Source organism: Megalobrama amblycephala, linkage group LG19 (genome assembly GCF_018812025.1).
Source record: "Megalobrama amblycephala isolate DHTTF-2021 linkage group LG19, ASM1881202v1, whole genome shotgun sequence".
Classification (NCBI taxonomy): domain Eukaryota; kingdom Metazoa; phylum Chordata; class Actinopteri; order Cypriniformes; family Xenocyprididae; genus Megalobrama; species Megalobrama amblycephala.
Window position 1 is genome coordinate 12,745,415 of NC_063062.1, and position 13,589 is coordinate 12,759,003.

The window sequence follows — 13,589 nt, forward strand, 5'->3', positions numbered from 1 at the left end:
TTTCCTCACAATTGTGCTTTTATTTCTTGAAATTACAAATTATAAACTCGTCATTGCGAGTTTACATCTTAGAATTTCCGAGAGAAAAAGTAAGAATTGCAAAATATAAACTTAGAATTTCCAGGAAAAAAGTCAGAATTGCTAGTTTACATTTCGCAGTTCTGACTTTTTTTCTCGTAATTCTAAGTTTACATTTCAGAGTTCTGGGTTTTTTCACTCGGAATTCATGCATGTGTAATGCGCCATGGAATATTAAAAATAAATAAATAAAAGTAATCAACTTTTTATCTCACAATTGCAAGTTTATATCTTGCAATTGCAAATTATAAACTCGTATTTGTGAATTTACATCTAGCAATTCTGACTTTTTTCTCTGAATTCTGAGTTTACGTTTTGCAATTCTGACTTTTTTCTCGGAATTCTGAGTTTACATTTTGCAGTTCTAATAATAATAATAATAGTAATCGCAACTATTTATCTCACAATTGCAAGGTTATATCTATTACAATTCAGATGTTTTTCCTCACAATTGTGCTTTTATTTCTTGAAATTACAAATTATAAACTCGTCATTGCGAGTTTACATCTTAGAATTTCCGAGAGAAAAAGTCAGAATTGCAAAATCTAAACTTAGAATTTCCAGGAAAAAAGTCAGAATTGCTAGTTCACATTTCACAGTTCTGACTTTTTTTCTTCGTAATTCTAAGTTTACATTTCAGAGTTCTGGCTTTTTTCTCTCGGAATTCATGCATGTGTGGATGTGTAATGCGCCATGGAATATAAAAAATAAATAAATAAAAGTAATCAACTTTTTATCTCACAATTGCAAGTTTATATCTTGCAATTGCAAATTATAAACTCGTATTTGTGAATTTACATCTAGCAATTCTGACTTTTTTCTCGGAATTCTAAGTTTACATTTCGCAATTCTGACTTTTTTTTCTTGGAATTCTGAGTTGACATTTTGTAGTTCTGTTTTTATGTGTGTGTCCGCCATGAAATAAAAAAAAAATGATAATAGAAATTGCAACTTTTTATCTCATAATTGCATGTTTATATCTCACAATTCAAAAGTTTTTCCTCACGATTGCGAGTTTATATCTTGCAATTGCAAATTATAAACTCATATTTGTGAATTGACATCTAGCAATTCTGACTTTTTTTCTCTGAATTCTGAATTTACATTTTACAGTTCTGATTATATATTTATTTATATTTTTCTGAATATAAAATTAAAAGTAATCACATCTTTATCTCACAATTGCAGTTTTTATCTCGCAACTGCAAATTATAATCTTGTAATTGTGAGTTTACATCTCGCAATTCTTTTTTTTTGATGCCGTTGTTGTTGTTTCCGCCACTGAAAAAAAGATTGTTGTGACGTTTTTACGCCTTTTTTTCAGTCTCATAATTACAAGTTATAAACTCAAAATTGTGATTTAACGTCTTGGTGTTTTTATTCTGAATCATGAAGTCCTCATAAGACAATTACCTTTTTTATGTTTTTACTCTGTGGCGTCAATAAGCTTCCATACACAACAGCACAAGAGTTAGTGAAAATCACTCCCAGAGCCCCCACCCCCCTTCCCCTGTGTGGATGGATAAATTTCAGCCTTCAGCTTATTAGGCCTGACAGCTCTACCACTGTCCCCGGTCACTCATACATTATAAACAAAAAAATCTCTCACTGGAGAGAGAACCGCTGGCCTTAAAGCATCCATGCGTGTTTATCTAAGCCTTACAGGCACAATCAAGCTGAATTATATGTGGGTTGAATTAGTTCTCACGTTCTGATTTGTTTGTTGTCTGCACAATCTGCAGTTTGCTGGTGAGCTGTATATGTGCACACGTTGTTCTTTCCCCCTGGAGATTGTTGCTTGAAGGTGACATCTGTCTGCAGCTCTGTCTGTGCACTATAAATATGCCTGTGTAGTAGGTGTGTGTGAAAGTGCACGCGTTTGTGTATGTGTGTGACAGAAAGCACAGTTGATCAGATGGTTTGGGCTGAGTTCAACTGCATACCTGCTACCCATTCTGTCACCTCCATAGAGCTCTTCATTATTCCTGCTGTGGCGGCTCCCTCCTATATGCAGGTCCAGACATGGCTGAGCCCCAGGCAAAACACAATATACACATAAACACACAGGCACACACAGGGGAAGAAACAAACTTTGGCCCATGTAAGCAAATAAAGTGACTGTATTTGGTAAGCTGGATGTGGAACAAATGGCACACTTCAATTGCAGTGAAAATCATATATCATCTGGACAGCTTTATTTGACAAAGTACAAAATCCTAAATGGATAGTTCACATAAAATTAAAATTCTGTCATTGATTACTCACTCTCATGTCGTTCCAAACCCGTAAGACCTTCATTCATCTTCAGAACACAAATTAAGATATTTTTGATGAAATCCGAGAGCTTTCTGTCTCCTCCATAGACAGCAATTTAATTACCACTTTCAAGGCCCAGAGTAGAAAAGACATTGTTACAAACAGTTTTATGAAGCGATGAGAATACTTTTTGTGTGCAAAAACAAAACAAAAATAACAACTTTATTCTGTCACTTTATAAAATTAAGGTTGAACCACTGTAGTCACATTGACTATTTTAATGATGTCTTTAATACTTTCTGGGCCTTGAAAGTGGTAATTAAATCGCTGTCTATGGAGGAGTCATATACCTCTCGGATTTCATCAAAAATATCTTAATTTGTGTTCTGAAGATGAACGAAGATCTTACGGGTTTGGAACGACATGAGGGTGAATAATAAATGACAGAATTTTTCGTTTGTTGTGTCTTCAACTTTTTTACTTTAAAGGTGCCCTTGATTCAAAAATTGAATTTATCTTGGCATAGTTAAATAACAAGAGTTCAGTACATGGAAAAGACATACAGTGAGTCTCAAACCCCATTGTTTCCTCCTTCTTATATAAATCTCATTTGTTTAAACGACCTCTGAAGAACAGGCGAATCTCAACATAACACCGACTGTTACGTAACAGTCGGGGTGTACGCCCCCAATATTTGCATAATGCCAGCCCATGATGTTCCCAACATTATAAAAGGCATTAGACAAGGGCAGCCAGTTAACGTCTGGAGCTGCACACAGCCGAATCATCAGAGGTAAGCAAGAACAACTGTGAAAAATGGCAGCTGGAGCAATAATAACTGACATTTACTTACTGATATTTGTAAATTGTCTTTCTAAAAGTTTCGTTAGCATGTTGCTAATGTACTGTTAAATGAGGTTAAAGTTACCATAGTTTCTTACTGTATTCACGGAGACAAGAGCCGTCGCTATTTTCATTTTTTAAACACTTGCAGTCTGTATAATTCATAAACACAACTTCATTCTTTATAAATCTCTCCAACAGTGTAGCATTAGCCGTTAGCCACGGAGGACAGCCTCAAATTCACTCAGAATAAAACTTTAACATCCAAATAAATACTTTACTCACATAATTCGAAGCATGCATGCAGCATGCATGACGAACATCTTGTAAAGATCCATTTGAGGGTTATATTAGCTGTGTAAACTTTGTAAATGCGCTGTAATAAAGTCGACAGCTGGTGTGGCAGGGAGCATGCGAATTAAGGGGCGGCGCCAGTGTAAATCAGTGCATTGTTAATGATGCCCCAAAATAGGCGTTAAAAAAATTAATTTAAAAAAATCTTGGGGTGTTTTGAGCTGAAACTTCACAGACACATTCAGGAGACACCTTAGACGTATATTAACTTGAAAGAACGTTTTGGGCACCTTTAAATAGCCCCCAAAAAAGGAAAAAGAAGATTTTGATGGCCAGCATACTCCTAAATGGTGACAAAATAAACTTTTAGCTAATGTACGCAATGTGGTCATACGTAATGAATACTTTTATTCAGCAAGGATGGATTGAATTGATCAAAAGTGACAGTGAAGACATTTATAATGTTATATTTTTATATTTCAAATAAATGCTGTGCTTTTTAAAGCTTTTTTTTGTGTTCAAAATTTACAAAAATTATATAATGAGAATGTACAACATGAATCCATTTTCCAAACCGTGTTTTTGTCTTACCCTGAATCATTATGGTACACTTATAATAAGTGTTTATATTCGGACTATTTCAGACCGGACTGGTAGGACCCGCCGCAGAGTATCACAGTAACTGCGTGAGTCGCCATAGACATACACAGAGAACATAGCTCCGGCACATGTTCTTCCGCAAGACGCGTGCAGTTCTGTTTATTAACCGCTAGAGGGCCAAAAATCGCGGACTGCAGCTTTAACTTTCTATTCATCAAAGAATCCTGAAAAAATGTATAAGTTTCCACAACAATATTAAAGCGATTTTTGGCCCTCTAGCGGTTAATAAACAGAACTGCACGCGTCTTGCGGAGGAACATTCTAGCCGGAGCTACTTTTCTCCGTGTAGTCTATGGCGATCACGCAGTTACTGTGAACTCTGCAGCGAGTCCTACCATCCGGTTGAAATAGTCGAATATAAACACTTATTATAAGTGAACCATAATGATTCAGGTGATACATTTTTAACACAAAAAAAGTTGCGGACTGCAGCTTTAAGCAGCACAACCATTTTCAGCATTGATAATAATAAGAAATGTGAGCACCAAATCAGCATATTAGAATGATTTCTGAAGGATCATGTGACACTGAAGACTGTAGTAATGATGCTGAAAATTCAGCTTTTCCATCACAAGAAAAAAAATTACATTTTAAAATATAATAAAATATAAAACACAGCCTTGGTAAACCTAAACATAAGACTCTTCTTTCAAAAACCTCACCGACCTTACCAAAAACCAATGCATTACCGAATTGTACCGACCACAAACTTTTTAAACTGTTGTGTGCCAAATATTCTTGTTTTTAAAATACAAAATATTCATAAAGGGAACATAAGACTGATTGTTACAGAGCAACATTCTTACATCTTCAGCATATTATGAATTTCATCATCACACTAAATATTATCATCATGAATACATTCCTTAGACTGCATCGTTTGGCTTCCCAGACGTCTTTACTGGCCCTGTGAGGAATGTGAGGACAACCACAATGGCTGTTTTGTCTGTCAGAAAGAACTGTTTGGGGTTAAGATGTGGTCTGTTAGGTCTTGTTGACTGGGTAATGTTTGTACTATTTGAAATGAGGCTGTCTCAGTATGTTCAGCATATGTATTTGTACGTGTGTGGCGGAGTAAAAAGACATTGAGACAAATTGCGCGTTTCCATTAAGTAAGTCAAGAGCGTGAGTGAAATGAATGCACCGAGGTTCTCTTCTAAAGAGGGCCGCACTTTCAGTCTACAGCAATGTTTGTCAGCAGGTTGCTATACTTATGACCCTCACAATGTGTGTCAGTGTGGCTTTTGCCCCAGCTCGACTTTATACGGAAGAAAAAAAAAAGGGCTTTCTTCATGTAAACATTTTCATTGGAAAGATTTCTCCAACCACCTAAGGCCTGCTGTGGTTTTTGGCACAAGAGCTGGGCTCTTGGCATTTTTAGGATATGAGAGGTTTGTCTTGGCTAACTCGACTGGTCTTATGTCTACAAATGTTCTCTCTGTCTCATTGAGAGAAAGATTAATGTTGATGTTTCGGCCCAGCGTCGAGGGGAAAAGGTAAATTTACCATACGTCTCCAGGGAGGACACATGTTTATACTGCCATCTCTGCATAAACAAAAGTGGCACATGCGTCACAGGTGTCAAGCACTCACGGAGATCACAGCGGGCTTGACTCTGTTTGATGGGCAGGGCTATTAAACCAGCACTGTGCAATTTCCATCCAGATTTCTTTTTTTATTTACACTTCAACCGATTTTTATGTCATGTTTATGGTGGGGTTTTTATGCATAATAGCTGTAATTCAGAGGAACTGTTTAAAGTGTTGCTGTTCATGTATGAATAACTGTTTATAGTCTACTTGCTTTTTGGTTGGTCTTATGAAAATATTGTGTCTAAAAATCTTGCAAGAAGAGGGGCAAATAGTATGATTTAATGGATTAACACAACCCTGGGTCTGCCTTTTATCAGATAGCCTTATTTATTTTTTTAAAATACGCCGGTGAGGGTGCCCGCTTCTGGGGTCACGAGCCCTGCTCAGGGTTGAAGGAAATGAAAACAATCCTGTAGTCGCTAAAAAAAATTATGCATTTGAACATCCTGAGTTTCTAAAGGCCCTTCTTAAGAGAATAAATGTCCTCACTCCAGATATTTTTGATTCCTTTAGTCATTGAAGGGAGTGAATGAGGTAATTTGAGGGCAGGTGCTGGGTTTTGCACTCACAGGCAAATAAAAATCTGAAATTGTGTGGCCATCAAAGGCCCTCGCTCTCTCCCAGTTCCCCAGATTCCACTTGGATGTGGGCATGACATTTATCACTAGCATCAAAGCAGAGTAGCTGAATACCAGTCGGTAAAATAGAGGAACAATTTCCCATCTAATCCCCATCTTCATATTCTTCATCGTTTTCAACCTTGACACATCATACTCGCAGAGAACCATTGAGCAGTCAAACATTTTTTTCTGCGTTCGAGATTTTTCCCGCTCTCTCAGAGTCCTTTGATACTTCTGTGGCGGTGCAATATCTTTTATGTTTGTAAATTAGATTCAGAAGGTCACCGTGCCTCATGTCTCTGTCAGTGAGACTGCGTGGAAAACGGCGAACCTTTCTTTAATCTCTTTTATCTGGAATCGTTTATGTCGCATGTTGACTTCTCTAAACGGGATGCTTAGATATGGATGAAGGCCTTTGGCACTTTGGCATATACAATGATGTCTCTAATGGCTCTCACATCCCGGTGAAAGAGAACTGCTGTCACACTGGATTTAAATGCAAGTCTTTGTTTCAGTATTTTTATAGCAGTGAATGCAACTGAGAAAATACTGTTTTTCTGGTATTTATATTTTCAGTGTGTGTAATTGGTTTGAATTGTAGGTGTCACTTATGTCAATGCAAACTTATACTGTACATGTCTAAAAATATATCATGCATATAGATAAATTGCAGATGTATAATGTAATTCATTCATCTAAAAACTAGTAATAAATTATTGAATGAAGCATATGGGGTAAAGTGTGCCATAAGCTTTGGGGTAAGCTGTGCCAATGGTTCAATTAATGGTGATAGTGAGCTTTGCCTATAAAAATTCAGAAAATACTATTACAAATGCTACAACGATAGCGTCAATACATTCAAATAATCTGAATATTAAACATTTTATATAAATGTGAATAATGTGCAGCAACTGAACTGGGATAGTACTTTTTCGTGTTTGTATGATCATTTGAAATATAAATCATTCACATATTCCCCATTAATCATCAGATATTCTTAATTATAATTTGGCATATTAGGTTCTCTCAACAAGAGACATCTTATTCCACTGTTGTCTGTACTTTTTATATATGGGTCATTGACAAATAAGGTTTTTAAAAGTGTGAAAAAAACCATAATGGAGATATAATTAATTTTGAAGATTTATTAAGTGTTAACAATGAGATTATGTGATATTTATAATCAATTAATACTGCTTTTGCCATTTTTTACAAGATGGACAAATTTTGTCACCAAAAAAGTCTTTCAGTTTAACCAAAAATTCTGTTTTACCGAATGATACTTTGGGTTTTACCAAAAGACGATATTTTCACACAATGCTAACAGACTGATATCTAGCTAGCTAGCAAAAGGACAATCAAATATTTTATATTTAGTACAAGTTTTGAAAATATAACAACATTTTCCATGTTTTATAGCGGTTGTACCGAATGACCTGATCTTTGGACAGTTATAGGTAAAAAAAAAAATATATATATGTTTGTGTGTCTGAAATGCTGTGGCAAAATGTCACACAGAAGATGCATAATGATCAACATCAAAGACACACTTTCACTGTTTATAACGGCAGATTGTTTTAACTAACAGTTGCCAGCAGTTGTCTTACTGTGAGCCCAAAGGAGAATAACATGGCCATCATGCTCACTGTCAGCTCTGGAAGATGACCAACAAACCATAGCTCTGTGAGCGTGTGTGTGTGTGTGTGTGTGAGAGAGAGAAAGAACGAGGACACATGAAAAATAGAGTGAGCAATGGCATTGGATAGATGACCAAATATGGCCTGACCATGTGATTAGACCCCAGGGTCGCTGGCTAAGTCACTTCAAGTTCTATGTCTGGCCTTTTAATTATTCATCAAGGTATTGCTTGGGATGTAACCTCATTTAGAGCAGGCTCCAGGGCCAGGCCATGTGTTGTTAACACTGCACTGTGATCAGATTAACCACAGAGATGACTGCCAAGGGGAAGCGATACTGCTCGGCCTGGCGCAGGTCTGGAGACTTCAATTGGCTCGCATTAGCAGGGCTTCAAGTGTGCTTTGGATGTCTATTTGATGTCGAGGGACTGCGGTTAAGGCTGCAGGGGCTTGGGGCCATTTTAACTGCGCTTTGCTATTCGCTCCTGTCATCGGACAGAGCACAGGTATTTGGAGGAGCGAAAGCAGAAGTTGTGGAGAAAGAGGGTAACAGACGAGCGCTTTAATGAGCTTAAAGAAAGAATGGAGCACGATGTACCCGCCTGGAACGTATTGGCTGCACTCCCACATTCTCTGACCTCTGAGGTGGCAACAGTAAATAACAGGTGAGGTGTCACTGAAACAGATCCAAGATCAGCAGAGAACTATAATTTCCTCCATCAATTCAGTAACAACAATGGAGATGTCAAAATGTACAGAAATGGCAAATCGCTACATGCTAATTGTGATTTGCTAACAAATGATTCTACAGTGGAAGGAAAAATGGGAGATAAAAGCAGATAAATTCTCACAAGGTCGTTATGCTGCTCTGCCTCGCTGCCAAAGTCACCTGCTGGGAGTACATTCACCGGTGGGTTAACATGAACTCAGACTAATTAAAGCTGACTGACACTAACGTGACACTAGCAGAAGGTGCTCTGGCAAAATGCAGCGCCTCCCTGCTAGTATTTGTCCAACACGGACTGTTGAGATGATGCCCCTGCGTATGAACTCCTGCGAGGTGGTGGATGTTGATATTTTTGGTAATCTACGATCGCTCTCTTCTGCCCCCATCTGATACCTTAAAGGGTTAGTTCACCCAAAAATGAAATTTCTGTCATTAATTACTCACCTTCATGTTGTTCCAAACCCGTGATTTTTGATAAAATACAAGGTTTCTTGTTTTTTTTTATCCAAGAAAGCAACAATTACTGTCATTCAAGGTCCAGAAAGGTATTGAAGACAGTTAAAATAGTCAACGTGACTGCAGTGGTTGAACCTTAATGTTATGAAGCGACAAGAATACTTTTTGCGTGCAAAAACAAAACAAAACTAACAACTTTATTCAGCAATTTCCTGTCAGTTTTATATGCAGTCGATTCAGTGAAGCAGTTCAGAGCTTCTGTGTTTACGTCCGAATGCCGGTTCAGTATTGGCCGACTCCTGCATCAGCATCACACAGGCGTCGGCCAATACTGAGTCGGCATTCTGACGTGGAACCTGGAAGCCCTGCAATGAAAACAGCATAGGAGAATGACGGAAGAGATAAATATGTTGAATAAAGTTATTTTTTGTTTTTGCGCACAAAAAGTATTCTCGTCACTTCATAACATTAAGGTTGAACCACTGTAGTGATTTTAGCACCTATTTTAACAATGTTTTTACTACATTTCTGGACCTTGACTGTGGTGATTTCATTACTTTCTTGAAATTAAAATTCCCATTGCCTCTTGGATTTCATCAAAAATATCTTTATTTGTGTTCAGAAGATGAACGAAAGTTCTACAGGGTTGGAACGACATGAGGACATGAGGGTAAGTAATTAATGACAGAAATTTCATTTTTGGGTTTTAATCACTGATCTGATAATATCAACCTGTGAGGGATAATTCATCCAAGAGATTAAAATTCAGTTATTATTTACTCATCCTCTTGTCGCTCAAAAAAGATGTTTTTTTTTTTCTTCTTCTTCTTTTAAACACAAAATTTCTGAAGAGTTTTAATGCAGCTGATTTGTTGTTAAGCCAAAAAAATGACTTGAAAAACAAATAAAAAACATGGAAGTACATATGACTACACTATTGTTTAAAAGTTTGGGGTAGTTACAATTTTTAAAAAAATAAAAACATTTAAAAAGTCTCTTATACTTACCAAGGCTGCATTTTTTTTATCAAAAAAAAACAAACAGTACAAATAATATTATGCAAATATTATTACAATTTAAAGAACTGTTTTCCATTTTAATATATTTTAAAATGTAATTTATTTTGTGAAGGCAAACTAAATTTTCAGCATCAGTACTACAGTCTTCAGTGTCACATGATCTTTTAGAAATCATTCTAATATGCTGATTTGCTGCTCCTTATTATCAATGTTGAAAACAGTTGCTGCTTAATTTTGTGGAAACCATGATACATTTTTTTTCAGGAGTCTTTGATGAATAGAAAGTTCAAAAGAACAGCATTTACTTGAAATAGAAATCTTTGGTAACATTATAAATGTCTTTACTGTCATTGACTTTTCTGACAGACGGAAGGATGTTGGCGTTGGAGTGTTAGTGTGAGATGAAAACACATTCAAACTCAAAGCACGTAGACAGGATGTTTACCTTTCACTTCTTTGTCCAGCTTATCTTACCACTTCTTGTTCTTTATCCTTATCTTAGTGTGTGTGTGTGTGTGTATGTCTCTTTGTGTTTGTGCATTCCTGCTTTAACAAAATCATTGTTTTACCGCCTTCAGATGGATGATGTTTGTCATGGTTGGACAAACCCATTGCACAAGTGGAATTCTAAAAATTGAGTGTATCTTCCTATAATAACAGCCTTATAATATAAAATGAATGCTATGTCTATGTTGGCACAGTATCCTCCCCTCTGTCCATCATTTGGTATGTTCCCAATGACGCATAAACGTCCCCTGTTCCCTGTTCGCCCATCAACCCCTATCATGCATATCCAGGTAATGCTAATGAGCGGCGCTGCCATGGAAATGTGTGACGAATGGCGCTTTCACGCTGCCTTAGATCTGGCCCTCGGCCGTGCCATTTCCTGTTCCCTGAGCCACTCGCCACTCAAAGCCTGACACTGATATCCACCATCTGCTCCACAACGACGGGACAAATCGCACACAGAGCCCTTCAATTTCCCCCTGCTGCCATTAAAGACAACTGATTCAATAGAGACCGAGAGTGCAGGCATGTGGGACTAATCTGTGAGGCAGTGCAGGAAAAACAACTCCTGCCCTGTAATTGACAAATGTCAGCCCCCAGCATTTATGCGCATTCATTAAAAGAAGGAAACCTTGTGATCCAGAATTTCGTCGTGTACATTGAATGAATTGTGTCTGCTGATAGAGTCGTTTATTTGCACACATTGTCTGTGTTGTTTTAGCACCCAATTTATGGAAGAATGATGCAAATCCGCTTTTGCTGCATCGTGGAACTGTATATATACGTACTGGATTATAATGCTGGATCATTTCTGTGCAAGGAGTCAGTATTTTATAAAATAGTATTTTTTGCAATAATATTTTATAATTTTTACTTTTTAACGCAATTGGCTAATGCTGATGCTTCTATCTGAAGCGACTTATCAGAATTTTCATCCATTTCTCATTTATTATGATGGACCTATAACTAGAACTTTATTCTGACTATATGAGTCTTTGATTACACACCTCACTAAGAAAAGAACAGCAGTGTGAGCCAAATGTAAACCTAAACAGACAATTACCATGCTATGGAAAGCTCTCACGCAGCATAAGGGGGGGTGGGAGAGTGTAGGGAGACTGTCAACAGACTCTCCAGCATGAACATATAATGGGAAAAGCAGAAGCCCCTTTGAGCTCAGGAAGAGGTTCCGTATTACACCCAGAAGTACCTTACAGATGTCCCAGAGAAGTGTAAGCAGATCCAGGGAGCACATCCTGAAAGAGCCCTTACAGGAAACACGGCCAGATGGAACATCCTGTGTCATAAATAGTGAGTGAACTGTGAGCACAATAAAGCTCCTCATACACCACGTCAGATGACTAGTGTTTCTTTAATTCATGACAACAATGATTAGGGCGTGGACTGAAAATAGCTACATCCTGTTCGTGACTTTTTTTGGAGATGAGCTGTGTAGACAGAAACGTCTTCCTGTGAAACGCCAAAGGATTTATTATAGCGAACACATCAATTACGGAAAGGCTAAAAAAATAAAGGGGGACATAGATACAAGTGGAAAAAAAAAATCATATATGTATGATATCTTAAAGGGTTAGTTCACCCAAAAATGAAAATTCTGTCATTTATTACTTACCCCCATGCCGTTCCACACCCGTAAGACCTTCGTTCACGTACACAAATTAAGATATTTTAGTTAAAATCCGATGGCTCAGTGAGGCCTCCATAGGAAGCAATGTCATTTTCCTCTCTCAAGATCCATAAAGGTACTAAAAACATATTTAAATCGGTTCATGTGAGCACAGTGGTTCAATATTAATATTATAAAGCGACGAGAATATTTTTGGAGCGCCAAAAGTAACAAAATAACGACTTATTTAGTGATGACCGATTTCAAAACACTGCTTCATGAAGCATCAGAGCACAAGTGAATCAGTGTGTCGAATCATGTTTCGGATCGCGTTTCAAACTGCCAACGGTTGAAATCACGTGACTTTGGCGCTCCGAACAGCAGATTCGACACACTGATTCACTGTGCTCTGATGCTTCCTGAAGCATTGTTTTGAAATCGGCCATCACTAAATAAGTCGTTATTTTGTTATTTTTGGCGCTCCAAAAAATATTCTCATCGCTTTATAATATTAATATTGAACCACTGTACTCACATGAACCGATTTAAATATGTTTTTAGTACCTTTATGGATCTTGAGAGAGGAAGTGACATTGCTTCCCTCACGGAGCCATCGGATTTCAAGTAAAATATCTTAATTTGTGTTCCGAAGATGAACGAAGGTCTTAAGGGTGTGAAACGGCATGAGGGTAAGTAATAAATGACAGAATTTTCATTTTTGGGTGAACTAACCCTTTAAGATATCAGAAATCTACTCTTCTACATTCAAACAGTGCATCGGAAGGGTCATGAATAGGCCAGCAGAATTCATAAGAAAACTGCAGAATTGGAACGCCAGTCGTTCATAAAATTCTACACATTCATTGTTCCATGTTTTTACTAATTTGATAGTGCTTGCATTATGAAATATTAGTTATTACAGAATTTTTAATTTAAAAAAAATTCTATGTAATTATGCATTCTCAAAATCTGAACCTCATGACCCAAATGTCCCAAATTAATTTTTATAATTAATTACTACTTGTGTAATGTTCTCTGTTACATCAGTGTAGAAAAGAAAGTTACACTTTTAAAAAAAAATAATAATGATAATTTTATTCAGCAAGGATTAACGTTGTTGATAATAATAATAAATGTTCCTTGAGCAGCAAATCAGCATATTAGAATGATTTCTGAAGGATCATGTGACACTGAAGACTGGAGTCATGGCTGCTGAGAATTCAGCTTTGCTGTCACAGGAAATTACATTTATTTTAAATTGTCTGTACTTTTT